At 36.0% G+C, this 18,576-nt stretch overlaps 2 protein-coding genes and 1 non-coding gene across 5 annotated transcripts in view; 1 reads left to right on the forward strand and 2 right to left on the reverse strand.

Annotated features, from left to right (window-relative positions):
• Positions 1-12,667, reverse strand: part of LOC106667157 (torso-like protein) — a 112,740-nt gene extending 100,073 nt beyond the window's left edge. The window contains exon 1 of one of the 2 annotated variants that reach the window (XM_014394889.2): positions 12,647-12,667. The gene's annotated coding sequence lies outside the window, so the exon portion shown is untranslated. Of the gene's footprint in view, positions 1-9,701; positions 9,783-12,646 lie in introns of those variants that run through there. The other variant, XM_014394888.2, reaches the window with a different exon arrangement.
• The window catches only part of LOC106667144 (putative adenosylhomocysteinase 3), a 74,545-nt gene that overhangs the window by 13,555 nt on the left and 42,414 nt on the right, over positions 1-18,576 (forward strand). Inside the window, exon 1 of one of the 2 annotated variants that reach the window (XM_024228584.1) lies at positions 13,025-13,159. The exons of the other annotated variant lie outside the window; for it this stretch is intronic. The gene's annotated coding sequence lies outside the window, so the exon portion shown is untranslated. Of the gene's footprint in view, positions 1-13,024; positions 13,160-18,576 lie in introns of those variants that run through there. 2 annotated transcript variants of the gene reach the window in all.
• Positions 745-850, reverse strand: LOC112127510. The gene has a single exon (XR_002910603.1). It is a non-coding gene; the product is annotated as a U6 spliceosomal RNA (small nuclear RNA).

Here is an 18,576-nt window from a genome sequence, read left to right on the forward strand (position 1 = left end):
CCGGCTTTATACGCTATGTTATTGAAGCCCAAAATTTGCTTTCCAAATTTTAACGAGTTATCTTCTTTTTTTCTTTTTGTTTGTATATTCGTGTGATTTTCGAGATTCAATATAACACGTAGGAGAAAGGACTGTTTTTGAGGATTTCACCAATCGATAAAACAGTGCGAGTTAATGTTTAAATAATATCCATGAGGTATCGTGTTAAGTTTTTAAGTCTTTCCTAGTATCGCAAACTTAAAATGTACAATAAATAATTTAGGGGCATCGGTGGCGTTGACACGGCGCACATCACTGTAAGGTAAAGGTCCTGGGTTCGAATCCAGCGGCCCTTCATTCGAAACCCACATACTTACAAATGGGCTTTTTTTTTTTCAAAAAACCACCTGAGGGTTGATATGACCTCTGCTGTTGCAAACCCTCGTAAAAAAAAAAAGAGAATTTAAAGTTGTCGGTCTATTTGTTCTTTCGCCTAGGATAAGAATATAATGAGCAGGGTGGCATTAAATGAGTTTAAATATCTAAAAAGTTACAAAAACCGAAGGAGTCAGCCAGCTCCGAAAGTAAGCCAAAAACTCGTTAAATCAACAAAAAAACAATTTGGATACGATTTAAACACCCTTCAATCAAAACACACCAAGTTTAGCAAATTTGTTAATGCTTAGATAATCCCAGGAGTTTAGTGAGGGTGCAGTGTTTTTCCTTCTGTTTCATCCCGTGTAATGGCAACACTGTTTTTTCGGCACAAATCTAAAATCTCCATTTTGGAATATTCACAATTTTGCGCAGGGCCATGCTAATCTTCTCTGTATCGTTCCAATTTTAGTATATGTACCGCCGAAGCGAGTACATTTTGGAATATTCTGTCTTCAACATAGCATTGATTGTTATATTTGTCAAACATAAAATTTGTTTTATCCAGTTCATAATTGGAATCTTCAATCTTCACCCCTACCAACTTGTATAGATTTACCAAACGTAAAAGTTTTCATATCAAGTTTATACGAATTTTTATAGAAAACAAAAAATATACATTTTTGAGGCTGGTTAAATTGGAAGCAATTTCGATTTCTCCTATATCCGGTTTCTCACTTAAAAATTTCACATCCCTGGAGTTGAACAATATTCAACGTTATTACAAGTTTTTTACATTTTTTTAAAATTTGATTCTGTGCCCCTGTTCTGCACGTATTTTAAGGTTTTTAAGCATCAGTCTATTCGTTGTTTTACCTAGTATAAGAATATAGTAAGCAGGATCGTATTAGATGGTTTAGATATGCCAAATGTTACAAAAACTAAAAGACGCTTCTAGTAAAGTATTTCAAAAAATATTTGTTTTTGAAGAAACCAATTAAGATTCGTTTTAACCCCTGAAATGCGACTTTTACCAAACGAAAAATATAGAATTTTTGGCTGGATAAGCTAGGGAAAATTTTCTTCCATATCCGTTTTGTCATTCAGATTCGACGTTGTTAGGAAGTAAGTTTATCAAAAATTCAGCTTTTATCAATATGGATTAGGTTTTGTCATTTTTGTAAGAGAAATAGGGATTAAATCAATAGAATCACAAACGTCTTATTTTCTATGTTTTACGCTCCCTGTAAGGTCGGTAAGTAAATAAAACCCTTAAATCTAAAGTTTTATAGTAAACAAAAAATGGACTTTATTAGAGCTTTATTAGATAGGAGCGATTATTTTTTCTCCTATTTTCTGTTTCATTTAAAACTCCTCTGAGTTTTTTCAAAGGTTCACGTTATTCCAATCGTTGCAAAGCTGCATTTCTCATCTTTAACTTTTGTATGCCTTTCGTTTATACTTCTGAGAAAAATAAGGAAAAATCAACAAAAACTGATTTTATTATGTTTTATATGTTTTACGCCCATGTACAAAAAATTCTTTAGCATTTGGATTGGTTAAGTACCCTTTCAAGTCCTTAAATACGAACACCAACTTCTATTAATAATTGATGTAAGGATCAGGGTTGTGGTCGATTTTGGTCAAAATTGTAAAATTAACTGGTTAAAAATAGGGATATTGCCAATTTTGTAGTATTTACTTTTGCTAGCATTTTTATTATAAATCGCATTAAAATTTATTAGAAATTATTATGTTTTTGAAGGAAAATTTAATAAAGGGATTTTGAAAAATACCAAAATAAAATTTATTGGACACGATAATTTTTAAAAACAATTTATACCACGTATACAATGGCCTCTGTTAGCTAAAACCTCCGTCACCGGTTAGGCTGTTAATAAGGTTGCCGATAGTTTCATAAAGAATTTCTCTCCATAGATGCCCTAAGTTGTCGCAGGTCCACTGGCTGAGGATGGTGATCGAAAAGGCTCTTCTGCAACGCATCCCACATGTGCTCAATTGGTTTGAGATGTGCAGGCAATGGGCAGATGGGAAAATCCCAGGTTTTCTCAACATTGATGAACAACTCTGCCTCTATGAGGTCTGGCATTGTCATCCAGAAATCGAAAATCCCTGCCGATGAGATCCCCAGTTTATGGGATGTATTCCTCTATAATTTCTTCGTCATATTTGTGTCCTCTCTTAACGTCGTAATACGGTGAGATCCACTATTAGTCCTCCTATTGGTACTTCCAGTTTCTCGGAATGGGGTTAAAGCCTCGGAGAACCGCGCTCTGAGCAACGCCAACTGACTCTGCGATATCCTCTTGCCGATGACCTTGATGACTCATTCTCACAATAACATTGCTATCTTCTGGTTCAAGATGATGTCTTTCCATGGTTAAATAGAATACAACTGGATTAAAATGGAGACAAGTTCGTTTACAAAATGAGTAATCGTCATTGTTTACTATTTATTCTTAAAATCCGTTATTAAAAATGAGGATTAACATTTATTTGTTTTTGGTTTGTATTTTCTATTTTGTTTTATCCAACTAACAAGAATATATCGGTTAATTTAATTTGAATGAATGGAATAAGAATAAATTACAGCCTTAAATAAAGATTAATTAATTGAAAGAGGTTATTTGGTCAATCGGACAACGAAATCTAATGGTAATAAATTACAAATATATCCGAATTCATTTTTGAGCAGTTTAGACCACATCCAATTTATTATTAAATTAGTAAACTTGATGTTGCGAAGATGTCTTTTTTTTGCTGTTGTAGTTTATCAATTTTGTTATTAATCTTGAAAGTGAGAGAGAGAGAGAGAGAGAGAGAGAGAGAGAGAGGGAGAGGGAGAGGGAGAGGGAGATGGAGAGGGTGAGAGAGAGTGAGAGGGAGGGAGAGAGAGTGAGGGAGAGAGGGGAGAGAGAGTGAAAGAGTGTGTGTGAGAGGAAGATATAAAGAGAGATATGGAGAGTGAGAGTTACTAGGAACCATACTGAAAGTGTGTGTGTGCGCGATATATTATTTTAAATGATTGAATAACTTGTGTGTCAGTTATCATTTAGCTTTAACTGCGTAACACTGTTGTATACCTACCCAATCTACCTCAAATATCCAAGAACATCTTTAACTTATCGAACACTGGCACAAAAAGTGGAAGGCAAGACCGATTATACTACATTGAAAAAACAGTCTTGACCTCCACTGTACTTCAGCAACAAAGAGATACTGACTTGCACTTGAGTTAAATATCAAGGTCTATCCCAGGAGACTCCTAGGACGAAATTCCGTCTTGACCGTCAAGACTCAACTAGCGTTATACCAAATTTTATTTCGACCAGTTTGGACATACGGAGTGGAACTGTGGGGTTCTGCCAAGCCATCCAGCATTCTGCGCATCCAATCCTTCGAATCAAACGTCCTCAGACACATCGCCAAAATTCCTTAATACGTCACTAACCTCACTATCCATAACGACCTCAACATTCCATTTGTGGAACTAACTGATCTGTTCTCGAGTCCAAAAAGTTCACATCTACTTCTCGATCCATCCTAACCCTACTTCTCGAGCGCTCTCCACACATTCCCATCCCAACAACCCGTCACATAGCCTTAATCGGCAATGGCCTCGAGACCTCATTGCCCCTTAGTCCCTCACACTGAGTGCCAGTATTGGCCGGCTTCTCATACCGTGTGTCCTCCGGGTGAGACGTTGGCATTAGGGTGATAAGAAAAACATACAGTGACCATTTGTAATATTCAGGGTGTATCAACCTCTATAGTCCACTCATTTATTTCGGAAACGATCATCATTAGCAAAAAATTGTCTTATACAAACTCCAAATTAATTTTGGCTAGGAATCGCGTGGTGTTAACAGATTTAATATAACTTTCTTATCGAGCTGGACTTTCGTACTTTGAACTTTGTATTTGAAATGAGAATCCCATAAATACAATTCGATTCTAGAGCTTATTTTATGCCACTTTTACTGAAAGGAAAATTTTAATAGGATCAACCATTTCTGAGTGATGCGCGAATATTATGCTAAGAGTAAAGCAGTCCCATGATTCCCACGCTATTCTGAGACGATTCCTTTCCTAAATAAACTTTTTAATGCTAATCGAAATAAACGGGGAGGGCCCTCTTGTTACAAAAAGCATGCCCTCCTCATGCGTCTTCCATCGACAATAAAAATATGGGATTCTCATTTATGTGTTATTTCCCAGCTAGATAAGAAAGTTATGTTAAATCCAGAAGGATTCCTAGCCAAAATTAACTTGGGGTTTGTGAAAGACCACTTTTTGTTAAAGTTAATCGTTTCCGAATTAAATGGGTGGACTATAGAAGTTGATAACCCAAAACATAAATCTATATAGGTTACAAATACATATATAATAATTTTAGCTTTATATTATTATACCATTACTTCAATTAATATTTCTAAAAATTTTTGTAAACGTCATTTTATATTCGTTGAATATTTTCCTCATACATTTTAGTTTACTTTGTACACTGTTACTTTTCCACATTGTTTACTCACAAAAGTAAGTGTGGTTGTCCGTTAAATAAACAAATAAATAAATTTGCACATGGGATTTTTTGACTGCCGGTGTCTCCCAGTTGGCATATTTCAACAGTGTTCGACACAATCCGAGGTGGAACTTCGAAAATTGTTCGCTTTCTGTAATCGATCCGGCTCAGAAATGCTCACAAAACGATTACACAGGAAAAACCTATTTCGAAACGAGTTATTATTAAATTATCTATTGCAAATAATGAGAAGCTCGTGTAAAAGAAATAGTTTCGTGCCGCACGAACGGCAACATTGAGCAAAGCGTATTCAGAGGTCACTTTTGGAAATTGTCGGAAAAATAATTTCCAAATGCGTACTTAAAACTTCAATTTTTTTTATGAACACAATTTTTATAATTTACCAAATTCATATTTTTTTATCTTCAACCTCTACAGACAATGAAAATATTCAAAATAGTAAGAAAAATATCAATTGGTGATCAATGAAATTTGAAAATTGAAGTGAAACCAAAAAAGCCACGTCTTGCTCTGTTTCAAAATAGATTAAACCTTGAAATCATGCTGGTGTCAGTCATATATCGTATATTCACACTCTTCTGGGTCCGAGGACATGTGGGAGTAGAGGGCAAGGACTCCCTTTGTACGAAGATGGCTTCTATAGTGACGACAGGTCCTGGTCCCTTCTGTGCATAGGTTCCTCAACATTATCGTCCAGTATCTCAGACAAAAAGACGAAATGAAAACGAGGAAAATGTGCAATTCTCTCGTTGGACATTAAGAATCCAAGAACCTTCTAGCAAATTGTGAAAGGAAAGAAATAGAACGTACCAAAGGAAACAGAAAAAACTTAAGAAAACGGGGTACTGCATATCGAATGGATATCTGAAGATTGGTATAACCCAACACAGCACGTGCAGATTCTGCGAGGAAGCAGAGGAGACACCATCACACATACTAACAAACTGTGCTCCAATTCCCGCAGTTGGAAGTGTTTTGGGAAGTACAATGTAACCTTAGAAGAAAATCAACCACAACCGGGCCTACTAATCAAGTTTCTTCAACTAAGACTCACCGGGGTGTTGTAAGTTCAGAACAGGGTTTACAGTAGGAAATGGTATATTATAATACACACCCCCAACATTATATCTACAAATTCACTATTTTTCGTGGTCCTCTTGACCAATTAATAACATTCAATTAATTAAGGTTTTTTAGTTGAGATAAAAAGTCAGTGTCACGATCGGGATTCGAACCACGACCTTCGGCTTGATACGCCGCTGCTCTACCACTTGAGCTATCGTGACCTCTGGTAGAGCAGCGGCGTATCAAGCCGAAGGTCGTGGGTTCGAATCCCGCTCGTGACACTGACTTTTTATCTCAACTGAAAAACCTTAATTAATTGAATATTACATCTACATTCAAATCGACACAAAATATGTCGTATATCGTCTAACGAATGGAATTCCAAAGGATTTTCAGACCCGGTTGCTTTATAACAAAAATCAACCCTGGTTCTTCCATTCTACAAAGGCAGGATGGTGCCCTGACCCACCTTAAAAATTCCCAGACCTGATAAGGCTGATAGTCGTAAATAGGAAAAAAAAACCCTCGTTCCTTTGTGTTGCCCACCTGTTGACAGTTACGACAAATTCTTCTCGGCATAATCCATAATTATTTAAAACAAAAATTTATATTGGTTATGCACACAATTATTATTATTAAAAAAGAAAAGAAATATCCATCTTACAGCAGTTTTGACAATGTAAAGAAGATCAATAGCAAAACGGATTTCATAATTAAACATTGTTTGCATCATTACTGTTATATATAATAATACGTAGTACAAACATAGAAATAACGAGCTAGCAGGACAAGTAATGAGAGCGGAACAGCGAGTACAGTCGGACCAAGATGATCTCGATTCACGTTATTAAAATTATGACAACACAATTTGTCTGGAAATGAACGAATTATTCCGAAACAGACATATCACTCATTTTCTGATTGTCTTATAATATTCGACAGCCCCTTCCTATCATACTTACAAGAGCACCTCAATCCACTTTAACAGACAGACAATGGAATTTAGCCAACATTAACTCTTCACTAGAGCTGGGAAAACCGTTCTTTTTAAGGATCGGATGAAAACCGCTCACTCAGTGAAATGAATCACCTCTATTTCATGGATCACCGCTCGCACTCACCAAATTTATCTTACACGTAATTCCATGGGTTAACTCGGCCGGGTTTTTCGAATTTCGATGTGCCAGCGACAAGGCCAATCGCAAAGGGTTGATTGTCTGAAAGAAATGACGATCTCGGTTTGTATTTTTTTTTCTTTTTTTTTTACGAATTCTTGTGTGTACAAATTGGGGGTTATCGGGAAAAAAGGGCCAGAGGCGACGGTGGGAATCGAACCCACGACCGCGGCGTGAACCACTCGGCTACCGCGGTCCCCCGGTTTGTATTACTGTCAACAATAAATTTCAATTAAAAAAATTAAGAATTAAACTAAGAAATATGTAGTTGTGCAATTTTTGGCGTTTTCCAGCCGTTTCTTGTAGTCTGACGAAGTTTATTAAAATAACATCCTTGATGAACCAGTCCAAAACTAAAAATGTTAAACACTCAGAGTTCATCAAGGATGCTATTTTAATAAACCTCATCAGACTATAACTAACAGCTGGAAAACTCCAAACAAATATACAACCACATTCATTATTAAATTCACTAATTTCGTGGCCCGCTTGACCAATTAATATATCACAATTAATTAAGGTTTTTAGTTGAGATAAAAAAGTCAATGGAACGAGCGGGATTCGAACCCACGATCTTCGGCTTGATACGCCGCTGCTCTACCACTTGACCTATCGTGACCCCGATCCACTCGGACACCAACTTCCCATTTCAACCGCACCTTTTGAATTTTGAGATGGGAAGTTGGTGTCCGAGTGGATCGAGGTCACGATAGCTCAAGTAGTAGAGCAGCGGCGTATCAAGCCGAAGATCATGGGTTCGAATCCCGCTCGTGCCATTGACTTTTTTATCTCAACTAAAAACCTTAATTAATTGTAATATATTAATTGGTCAAGCGGACCACGAAATTAGTGAATTTTTATTAAACATGAAATAAACAGAGTTCAACATATATTTTTTTAAAACTCGTAGTTTTCTTCAGTAAACATTGTAATTCCTTTTAACTAGTTGTAAGCATATGCTGTAAATAAATAAATAAGGGCTAAGTAATGCTCAAAACTGGTAAGTTGGATCGTGGGGTGTTGAAATTTGAACGGGTGAGATGACGCAGAAACGCGGACTTTTTTTGATCTGTGAATCGGGAAATCGAAGAGCCTCAAAACATCAGACATTCGCCCCATAGTACTCGATATCCCTCAGGGTGGAGTTGAACCCACTCAATTCTGGCAAATAAGTTACTTTTACTCTCAAGACGTTACACACTAACCCCAAAGTACTCGATATTTTTTGGTGTGGGGTCGAACTCACTCCATTCTCGCTAATAAGTTACTTTTACTCTCACACACCCCAGAGTACTCGATGTTACTCGGAGCGGGGATGACACCCCCCCCCCCGGACCTGAGGTACCGGAACGGACTACACTCAGGTCCGACAATATATCAAAATATTGCCTATAGACGTCAAGCCTTCTACAATGGAAAAGGTGTTCGACCGTCATTCTATCCTTGCATAATGAGCACCTCCGCGGGCGCTTAACGGTCAGAAGAAGCCCGTGTGTTAGTCTTCTATGAGCTATGCTTGGTCTTGCCAGTACGGCCCTTTCTCCTCAGGAATAACGAAAATAATTAGGACATTGTAACTAAGGAATAAGTGATATTTTTCTCAAACTTACTCAAATTGCCAAGGCACATTTTTGACGACGAGTACAAGGAGCGAGATATGCAGACCCATACCATGATGTAACCGCTTATAATGCGGCCCATCCAGCAGTAAACAATCCAATTTGTTAAACCGGTATGAATATCAGTAAATTGGATCATTGTTCCTTGGTAATAAATTTTTTATTCCGCACGTTTTACGCTAATGCACGTCCCGAATTAATGCTCCTGTATAATTCATGTAGTTTTTCGCTCCAAAATTAAAGTACGGTGGTGGGGGGGGGTCGTGCATTCGCATACAAAAATAACGATTTCCTTGGGAGACTCGAGGAATTACATTACAGTACATCTTTGTCATTGGAAATCTTGTTTTTCTTAGATTTTGCACTGGAATAGTCGGATAGTAGGGTTCCTCTTTGCAAGGCAGCGGGTTACTAGAGAATTTGGAACGGCCGACTCTTCAACAGGACAACCGGGTAAATTTGATTAATTTTACAATAAATAATCGAATCGGTCTTATCATGAATGATAACGCTGCGACTTCACTGACATATTAAAAACTAATGATAGGAATTACAAGAATATTTGAAATTTTCTGTTGATAAATTTATTTTATTGACTTTTTTGCATAGATATTTTAGTTTTACCATTAACAAAAGTTTATGAAAAAGATTTTTAAAAATTTTAAATAAATGATTTAATAAAACAAATTTAATAAATTTCACGTACAAACAGCATGCTAATCTGAAGCAATTTATATTTTTGCATAACACTTAATTTATAGAACTTTAAAAACTTTTATGCGCGCAATTTTACCGGTTTGATATAAAAGGGTGACATAAGCTCCCTTTCGAGAAACCTTGACCATTTTCCCTATGAGCGGCGTGTGTTTGTGTAATTAAGGCTATGTTACACGTTCTGAATTTTAAATTTTCATGTTCACCTACCTATACATCCTTACACCATCATCACCATTATGCGGTCGATACTGCAAATTTGTCCTCCAACTCGAATCCTGTCCAAGCTACCTTCGACATACAAGAACACCTTATCGAACACTGATAGAAAAAGTGGAGTATGTAGACCATGAGGTCAAATTCAAATTTGGACCATTTTTTTACCTACTTTGCTCACAGAATATTTGTTAAAATACCCAAAAAAGCAGTATTTTGTTGATTTATCTTTATAAATCGTACCAATTAGAATATCCTGCGTTGTAAAAACGTGACGTGATTAGTTATTAATTTATTTTTAATTTTCTGACATTGCTTTGTTGGTTAACGTAAAAATAAAAAAATTTCCGACGAAAAATATTCTAATTTGGTATGATTGAAAAAGATAAATCAACAAAATACTGCTTTTTTCATATTTTAACAAATATTCTGAAAGCAAAGTAGGCCACAGAGCAGAAACGAGCATTTTAAATTTTTAACTGAAATGGCGTTTAAAGCCTCCCTCGACAAAAGATGAATAAATACAGGTTTTCCCTTTAAAAGAAAACCATACTTTACAATCTGAATAATTTCCAGGGGGTCAGATTGTATAAAATAAATTTTATGTTTTTATTTTATCTGTTCGCTTTTTTGTGGAAAAAATTGTGTAAGGAAAAACCGTCGTGTTAAAACATATGTCGGTTTACTATAATTAAAAAATTCGAGGCAAGGGTTGACAATTTTAGCACTGAATTACAATCAGTACTACACAGCCAGGAATTTTCAGTATAAAAAATTATTCATTGGATTACCCCTAAAATATTGAACAAATTTAGTGGTTTTGGTTAATATTTGAATAATTTTAATTCAAACAATATTTTTCACCAACATGGAAAGTGAACATCTTTAAATGTCTCACAAAGGGAGGCGAGCGATGTAGAAAAGTAGGTGAATTTTTTTTACCATGAAAAAAGTTGATATTTCTTTTCTGCAACCCCCGAAATCAAATTGTTATGGAAGAAAACCCTTTTTTTTCTAAAATTGTTCGCCAAACAAATGCCTCCTTTTTTTCAAACATCACAAAAACTGGACGGTGACTGAAACGGCTGTATAGAACGTAAAAGGTTAAAAACTGTACAGACTAAACGCAAAGGCATAAATTTGGCCTCTGTAAATAAATCAACTCCGGCGATATAAAATAAGACATTTGAAGAGTTTTTGTTTATTAAATCCTTATTTTTCGCACTTATAATACGATAAAACCCAAAAATTGTTTACATAGACTCAAAGAAGAAACACGCAGCTTTCCAGCGGTTATAATATCGTGGACATTGGATAAAATCCAAAGGTGTTATTGATTTTAACTGACTGGAACACTGGACATCAGAGAAAAAATGTGATCGGAGCATCGACCCCAAAAAATATATATTTTTTATTTATATGAAAATTCGTATTTAAGGGATTTTAAGCATGTTTAAAACGAATGGATGGCCACCGACGCCCCAATAAGTTTTTTTTTTCACTTCAATTCAAATTTTTAAATCTAAACATTGTTGATATAAGTTGATAGAAGAGAAATTAAGCTTCCCGATAGTTGTAGTACTTGGTTCAAATCAAGAGGTGTTATGATTTTTTATGTGGAACACTATACAGTAGAAAAGAAATGTTTCTGGCTAAGCTAGCGCAAAAATGTATATATTTTTTTGTTTTCCATAACAATTCGTATTTAACGGGTTTAAAGGGTGCTTCAAACGAACCCTAATTGTTTTTTTAAACGACAATTTTTGGCATATTTTATCCTGAGCGTAAAGAGTATAAAATAAGGCGCTTAAGCAATTCTTTTTTTTTTAATTTCAAACTTATTTTTCTCACTTCTATTGAGATAGAAACCAAATTGTTTATATAGGCTCAAAGAAGAAACATGCAACTGCCCAACAGGTGTAGTAACATTAAATTTCATTCAAATCTACAGGTTTTTGGTTTTTTAAGTTGAACTCAAGACATCACCTGAAAGAAATAGCCCATGACTAGTCCTGCCCAAAAATATCTATGGTCTTTTTGCTATAAAAATTCGTTTCGAAAGGCTTTAAAGAGTATAAAACTAATCCGAATTTGTTGTGTTTTTGTTGGTGTTTTTCGAAAAACAAATTTTTTAGCCTAGTTTACTGAAAAAAGTAAAACGTGTAAATTAAAACGTGTGATGATTTTTTGTTGATTTAATCATTACTTTTCTCAATTATATGAGATAAACCCAAAGATCGTTTTTATAGACTCAAAGAAGAAACGTGCATCTTTCCAGCTGTTTGTATAAAGACCGGGGGGGGGGCGTTAGCCGAGTAGTAAGCGTGAGTGACTCTCCGCTCATAGTGGGTTCAATTCCCGCCGTCGCCTCTGGCTTTTTTTTTCAAGATACCCTTCCCCCCAAAACGAATACGCATAACATTATTGTCTGGCTATCTGCCATTGTCTAATATGCATAGTACATAAAGCCATTTAGGAACAAAAAAAGACCAGGGGAGTTAAGGATTTTTAAGTGAAACACCGGATATCGGAGGAAACAAAATTGAGCCCAAATGTCTATTTTTTGTTAGGACAAAAATTCGTATTCCAGGGCTTTAAAGGGGGCTTAAAACTAATCTCTTCTCTAATGTCATTAAAAAGGAAAAATCAGGATGAAACGAACAAAATTTCTAGAAACTTCTAGTTTTCTGTTATATTACGGTTCTACGTTTATGCTATTATATGTGGATTGTAGTGTTCTAAACCTCTGCAAAGTCTTCTGTTGATTGGTGGAGTTGTTTCAAAGTTATCATCTTTTTAGTGATTTTCGAGAGAAATAAAACATGTTACAATTAGTCAATTTGGAAAGTGAATTTTCGGCAAAGAAATTCGTGAATTTATTCTACTATTTGATTTATTTTAATAGGCAGTTTCTTTAAAAATAATCAGATTTAACTTACCCACGCTCCGACTGGAAAAAAACGCGTTCTGTATCAGTACAGAGGAAAAACTAAAGCATAAAGACTAAGAATATATAGATAGGTGATAGAGGATTATCCGTTAATAATCCTCCATCTAATCGTAGAGGGGGGGGGGTCGTTTTGTTATGTTTGTCCACAATCTAGATATCGATACTTAACAACGACTGGTTATTTGTCCTCTCTTATCGAATTTTAATTAAGAAAAAATTAGTCTCGATAATTATTATCTTTAGCCTCACGAGAGAGAGAGAGAGAGAGAGAGAGAGAGAGAGAGAGAGAGAGAGAGAGAGAGAGAGAGAAACCGCTCGACGATATTGAATGACCGATTTTGCCACTGGAATCCCAGTGATCCAGTTCAGTATATTTTTGAGTTCGGTTCGTGTAACTTGCCAATGAATTTGTCCAATTTTTCGATTTGATTTTTTATTTTTGTTTTTGTTTTCAATGGACTGCTCTTTTCAAATACATCATCAAAAAGGGATTAGCGATTAAGTGAGTAAATTAATTCTTAATCTTAATCACTGTAAATTGACAGCTTGAAGCTTTCAAAGGATTCAAACAAATTATATTGGCTGTCTTAAAGTTATTTAAAAATTCAAAATTACTTTTTAAAAAAGTTTACTTTTATAAACAATTGAGAAAAACAAACACAAATAATTGAAAATATGAAAAGGTCGGCATGAAATCTCTATAATTTTTTCAATTGCCAACGATCTCACCTCTACCCTTCACATTTTGCTGGAATAATTAAACAATTTGTCGATTTTACACTATCTAAATTTTTTTTCAAACAACGAAAGAGTTTTATATTTACACGCTTTGATTATATATATATTTTTTTTAAATTGTAATTAAGAGCAGAGGTCATATAAACCCTCAGGGTGCCGGTGTTTTTGAAAAAAAGCCCATTTGTAAGTATGTCGGGTTCGAATGCAGGGCCGCTGGATTCGAACCCGGGACCTTCACCTTACAGTGATGAGCGCCGTGTCAACGCCTAAACCGTTGCGGCCACCGACGCCCCTGATTATATTATTGAAATTACTTTTGTCCTGATTTTCAAGAATGACTCGACAAGGTAATTTTAAAAATTGTGATTCGGTCCAATAAAGTTTTTATAAAAAAAAATCTCAACGTTTTGATATTACATTTTTTGAAAATGTGCAGAAAAAGGCATGAATCTAATTTCCACTTGTGAAAATGTAATAATATTCTTGTATGTCTATAAATATCCTACATTGGCTCTGGGTACCGTAATTTCAACCTTCTCCTGACGTTTGGGATTATTCCATTAAGAGTTACATAATAGAATCAATTACATTGAAATTTTAACACCTTTAAATATGAGTACATATAATTATCGTCGAGTCCGTAACATTGAAATACCATGAATGGATATCTCGTGTTTTTTTTAAATCTTTATCTGGCGGTCTATATTTCGAACTTAACACAATAATATTCTGATTGTAGGTAATTTTGATTTTGTAATTAACATACAAATTTTTAATGAATTTCCATTTTTTCGGTTAATGGGCAAACCAAATGTTGAATTCGGGCTATTTATTTAAAGTTATGCTTATCATCAGCCTCCATCGAGGAATATCGAGTACCGTGGAGTAGAGTGTGTGATGTCCGGAGAGTAAAAGAAGTTATTAGCGAGAATGGGGTGCAAAAGCAGAGAGCCAGAGGCGCTCAAAATGGCTGCAGGTTGAAGAAGTAAAAACACGCAGAGGGCAAGGGATGACCACTTGATATAGGCCCATCAATAATGCAAACTACTATCATCATGACAAATATTATTAATTTATTACAAATTTGAGTCAATCATTTTCTTTTCTTAAAAGAATGGTTTTAAGTTGGGAAGATCTCGCCAGAGCTGATGCTTTGGCCAACAACGGACGTCTTGGGTGTGCCGCACTCCACCATCCACGATGTTCTACGGCGGTTTAGGGCCACTGGACATCTCGATCGTAGGGAAGTAGTGGTCGACTGGGATGTACGAGAGACTAGAGACGATAGTTTTATTGCTCTTACTGCACCACGGAACGTCATTTAACATCTTCCTTGATATGTAGTCAACTTCATGGATGAGGTGTAAAACAGTCATCGGAAGGATTCATGAGAACGGCTTAGTCTCTAGACGTCTCATCAGGTTCTCTTCTGCTGGAGGAGCATCGAGTAGAACAGTGACTATTAGACATCAGCATCTCGCTTGGACAATGTCACAATTGAGGGGGGCTGTTCTCTTCACAGATGAGTGCCGGTTTGGTTTGTGGCTATCAGATAACCGGGAATGTATTGGAAGAAGACGTGCTTCATGTGCCATAAGTGATTCACAGCCTATTCGAAGACAGACAGTCATGGGCTGAACCCATACCATTATGATACAGAATGGATCTTCGAGTATACGAAGAAGTTCTTCTGAAGCTGTGGTCCTATTCGAAATATTTATTGGGGACAACTTGGTGTTAATGCGAGTTAATACTCGACCGCATGTAGCTCGACTTGACACCCATTACTCGTGGGATATAGGGATTACCAAAATGAATTGGCAAGCATGAATCTCATAGAACACTTACGGTACATGGTATAAAAACGGGTTAGACATCGTTCGCTGCCTCCAACAAGCGGTGAACTGTTTCAAACCGATCTTGTTGAAATAGGATTTTTATCACCAGACGAAACCCGATCGCTTAATTACAAATTTTTGTACATTCCTTTTTGACTGATCAAAATGTCATCCAAGAAAAACAGGAAAAAACTCCCCACGTGCTACTCGGTGGGTAGATTGAAGTTTAAGCCTTTCATAGACTGCTAGTCCAGTACTTTACATATGGGTACAGACTAAATTCGGATGGTTGACCTGTTTTCTAGCATGGTGGGGCGCTTTGATATTAATGAAAATCTATTTAAGCTCTTCTCTTTTAGTAATTGTTCATGAGTCGCCGTCAATTAAAATCGCCATTGTAAACAAACGTTAGTTAAAAGTCGAGCGCCCACTCATACAAACCATTCCCTTTACAAAGAGTCATCCGTCGAAGGAATATTAAAGCTTATCCGATGATTACTGATGACAACCCAACTTTAAAATCATGTGAGGAGTGAAAAAAGATCTACTAAGGTTTGTCATTTCTTAAATATCTCTCGATAAAAGTTTAAATAGACTAACTTTCACTGTTTTGATTTGTTGTTGAAATGTCTTAAAGATTTAGACCTCTATAATATCAAATGAAGAAGTGATTAATGGCAATTATTGACCAGTTCATAAAATGATCAAGTAAAACACGGTAACTGGAACAACATGACGATCAAACGGCAGGCAAATGGCAAAAGATTACAGTCGATCGATAGTTTAATTCAGTAATGCACCTTTTTTGGCAGTCATTGCATGATTTTCTCAGATTCTAACAACAGTCTGGGGTCTTGTTTTCTACGAATTGTGTTTTGTGGTTGGCCTGATCCGTTTTTGTGATAATCGTTTCAGATTAGAGAGTGCTCTCTCTCTCACTCACTCACTCTCTCTCTCTCTCTCTCTCTCTCTCTCTCTCTCTCGTCATTGTTGTTGAATGTAAGAATGTAAATGGTCTGTTTTTGACCAAATTCTGCTACATTAAATAAAACCGCATTCATTATTTCATTCTTCCCCTCTCTCTCGCTCTCTTCTTCTCACTCTAATTCATTTTCTCTCCCTTGTTCTCTTTATTTATTCCACTCTTTCACTCTAACTTTATCTTTCTCTCTTTTTCTCTTTCTTGTCATCTCACTCTTTCTTCCTTTCACTCTCTCTCTCTCTCTCTTATTCCACCTCCGTTTCACTCTCTCACCCTCTTTCTTTATTTCTTTCTCACTCTTTTTCCCCTTTCTTACGCTCTCTCTCTCTCTCTCTCTCTCTCTCTTCCTCTTTCCATCTCCCTTTCACTTTCTCTCTTGCTCTCTCTCTCTCCCTCTCCCTCTCTCTCTCTCTTTTCCTCTTTCCATCTCCCTTTCACTTTCTCTCTTGCACTCTCTCTCCCTCTCTCTCTTTCCATCACCCTTGCACTTTCTCTCTTTCTCTCTCTTTCCATCACCCTTGCACTTTCTCTCTTTCTCCCTTTTACTCTCTCTCGTTTTCCATGTCTCTTTCACTTTTCTCTATTGCTCCCTCCCTCTCCCTCTCTCTCTTTCTATCTCCCTTTCACTTTCTTTCTTTCCTCCTTTTACACTCTCTCTCTTTCACTTTCTCTATTGCTATCCCCCCTCTCTCTATCTATCTATCTATTTATCTTTCTTTCCCCCATCACTTTATCTCCTTCTTTCTGTAGCCTGTGTGTGTTAATATTGGGTATGGTGGACGCGGGGTGAACAAGTTTACAATTAATTCATTCATAATAATAAATTAATCGGAAACATAAATTTCAACGATTCCAGGAACCACTAGCGTGGCAAGTACAAATTGGACGATCTGACCACTTTGCCACCTCGATCACTTTAATAATAATAATAATAATAATAAACTCTTACTTTTGCCCCATTAACGGCTGTTACTCCGCTTTCTTTGATAGTTGAAACATTATAATTTTATTTAAAATATTTGACCCAGAGGTTGGATGAAGATTTGATCTTTTCTGTAGATTCCTGAAGATAACGTCTTCATCTCATGTCCGTTCTTCTTTTATCGTACCGTATTTTAGGCCAGTTTATTCAATTTCATCGAGACAGTTTTTTCTTTGGAACGTTTTAATAAATGACAATCGAGATTTATCCATTGAGTGTCTTATTATGTTATATCGGTAATTGTTTCTGCACAAGGTGAGAAGGGTAATTAAATAAAACACTCTTCGTTATCTTTATAGCTCTCAATCAAATTTTTTTACTTACTTTACAGCTTTCTACTAGATTGCCACTTCTCAAGAGCGAAATAATTTTTAAAACCTTAAAAACCTAAATGTCAGTTTCATCTTTGCCAAGTAGACAGATATGAACGTGAATGATGAGAATAACGTGCTGTTTACAAGTCTGCCAATTCCTATAGTACTCAAAAGCTATAAACCTTGGTTAATTTAGGGTTGGAATACCATCATTAATCCAATAAAAACAAAACCTGTTTTCAGATTTTACAACTATTCAAGTTATCGCCAATTTTCAAGCGTGAACGTCAAAAAATATATGAAATAATAAAGGCAGCATGTTAAACAAATGCCAATGGCCTTGTCGGACAGACATTGACTTTGACGCGCTGAATAATAATTGATAACTTTCGCTGTATGTCGTCGAAGGCGGGGAACTCGACGTCACTGCATAATTTCCCCTTAGAAACACAACACTGATGATACAGTGTAAATAAAACAAGTTTAAAAAAATATATCCGAAGAAGAAATGAAACCTTGGGTGTGTCCAGGATTACTCAGGAACTAGTAGAATAAAAGGAGTCAAATTAAGAGCTTGAAAATAGCCTTATTGAATATTTATGTTCTGAAAGAATTTACTTGCAAATCATTGTAAATTAAATAAAAAAATTTTAATCGTTGAATTACATAATTGAAACTAATTGGTTTGATTTATACAGTTCTAATTTCATTTAAGCCTTGACCAACCCATCCGCCTGTAACATACCAATCTTCACCGGTCGATATGAACGAAAGTGTGTCTTTTGCTGTTTTTAATTTGACAGAGCCCCTTCCAAGCGGACCTAGATAATAGAGACCATCGGAAGAACGATAGCCCCAAGCTTCAAGAAGGAGACACCGTACACAGATGGATCAAAGATAGAACAGGGAGTACGTTAGGATAAAAGGGCCAAACTAAAACCTAGCAAGTCCTTTGGAATAATCCCAACAATTTTCCAAGCGAGGTCCTGCAATACATTTCTGTATGGACTCTCGTTGGTATTAACTGCACACGAGTTAATAACAAAAATATGAAACGTATGATTT

This window comes from Cimex lectularius, unplaced genomic scaffold (genome assembly GCF_000648675.2).
Source record: "Cimex lectularius strain Harlan isolate CLEC.00 unplaced genomic scaffold, Clec_2.1 scaffold207, whole genome shotgun sequence".
NCBI classification, from domain to species: domain Eukaryota; kingdom Metazoa; phylum Arthropoda; class Insecta; order Hemiptera; family Cimicidae; genus Cimex; species Cimex lectularius.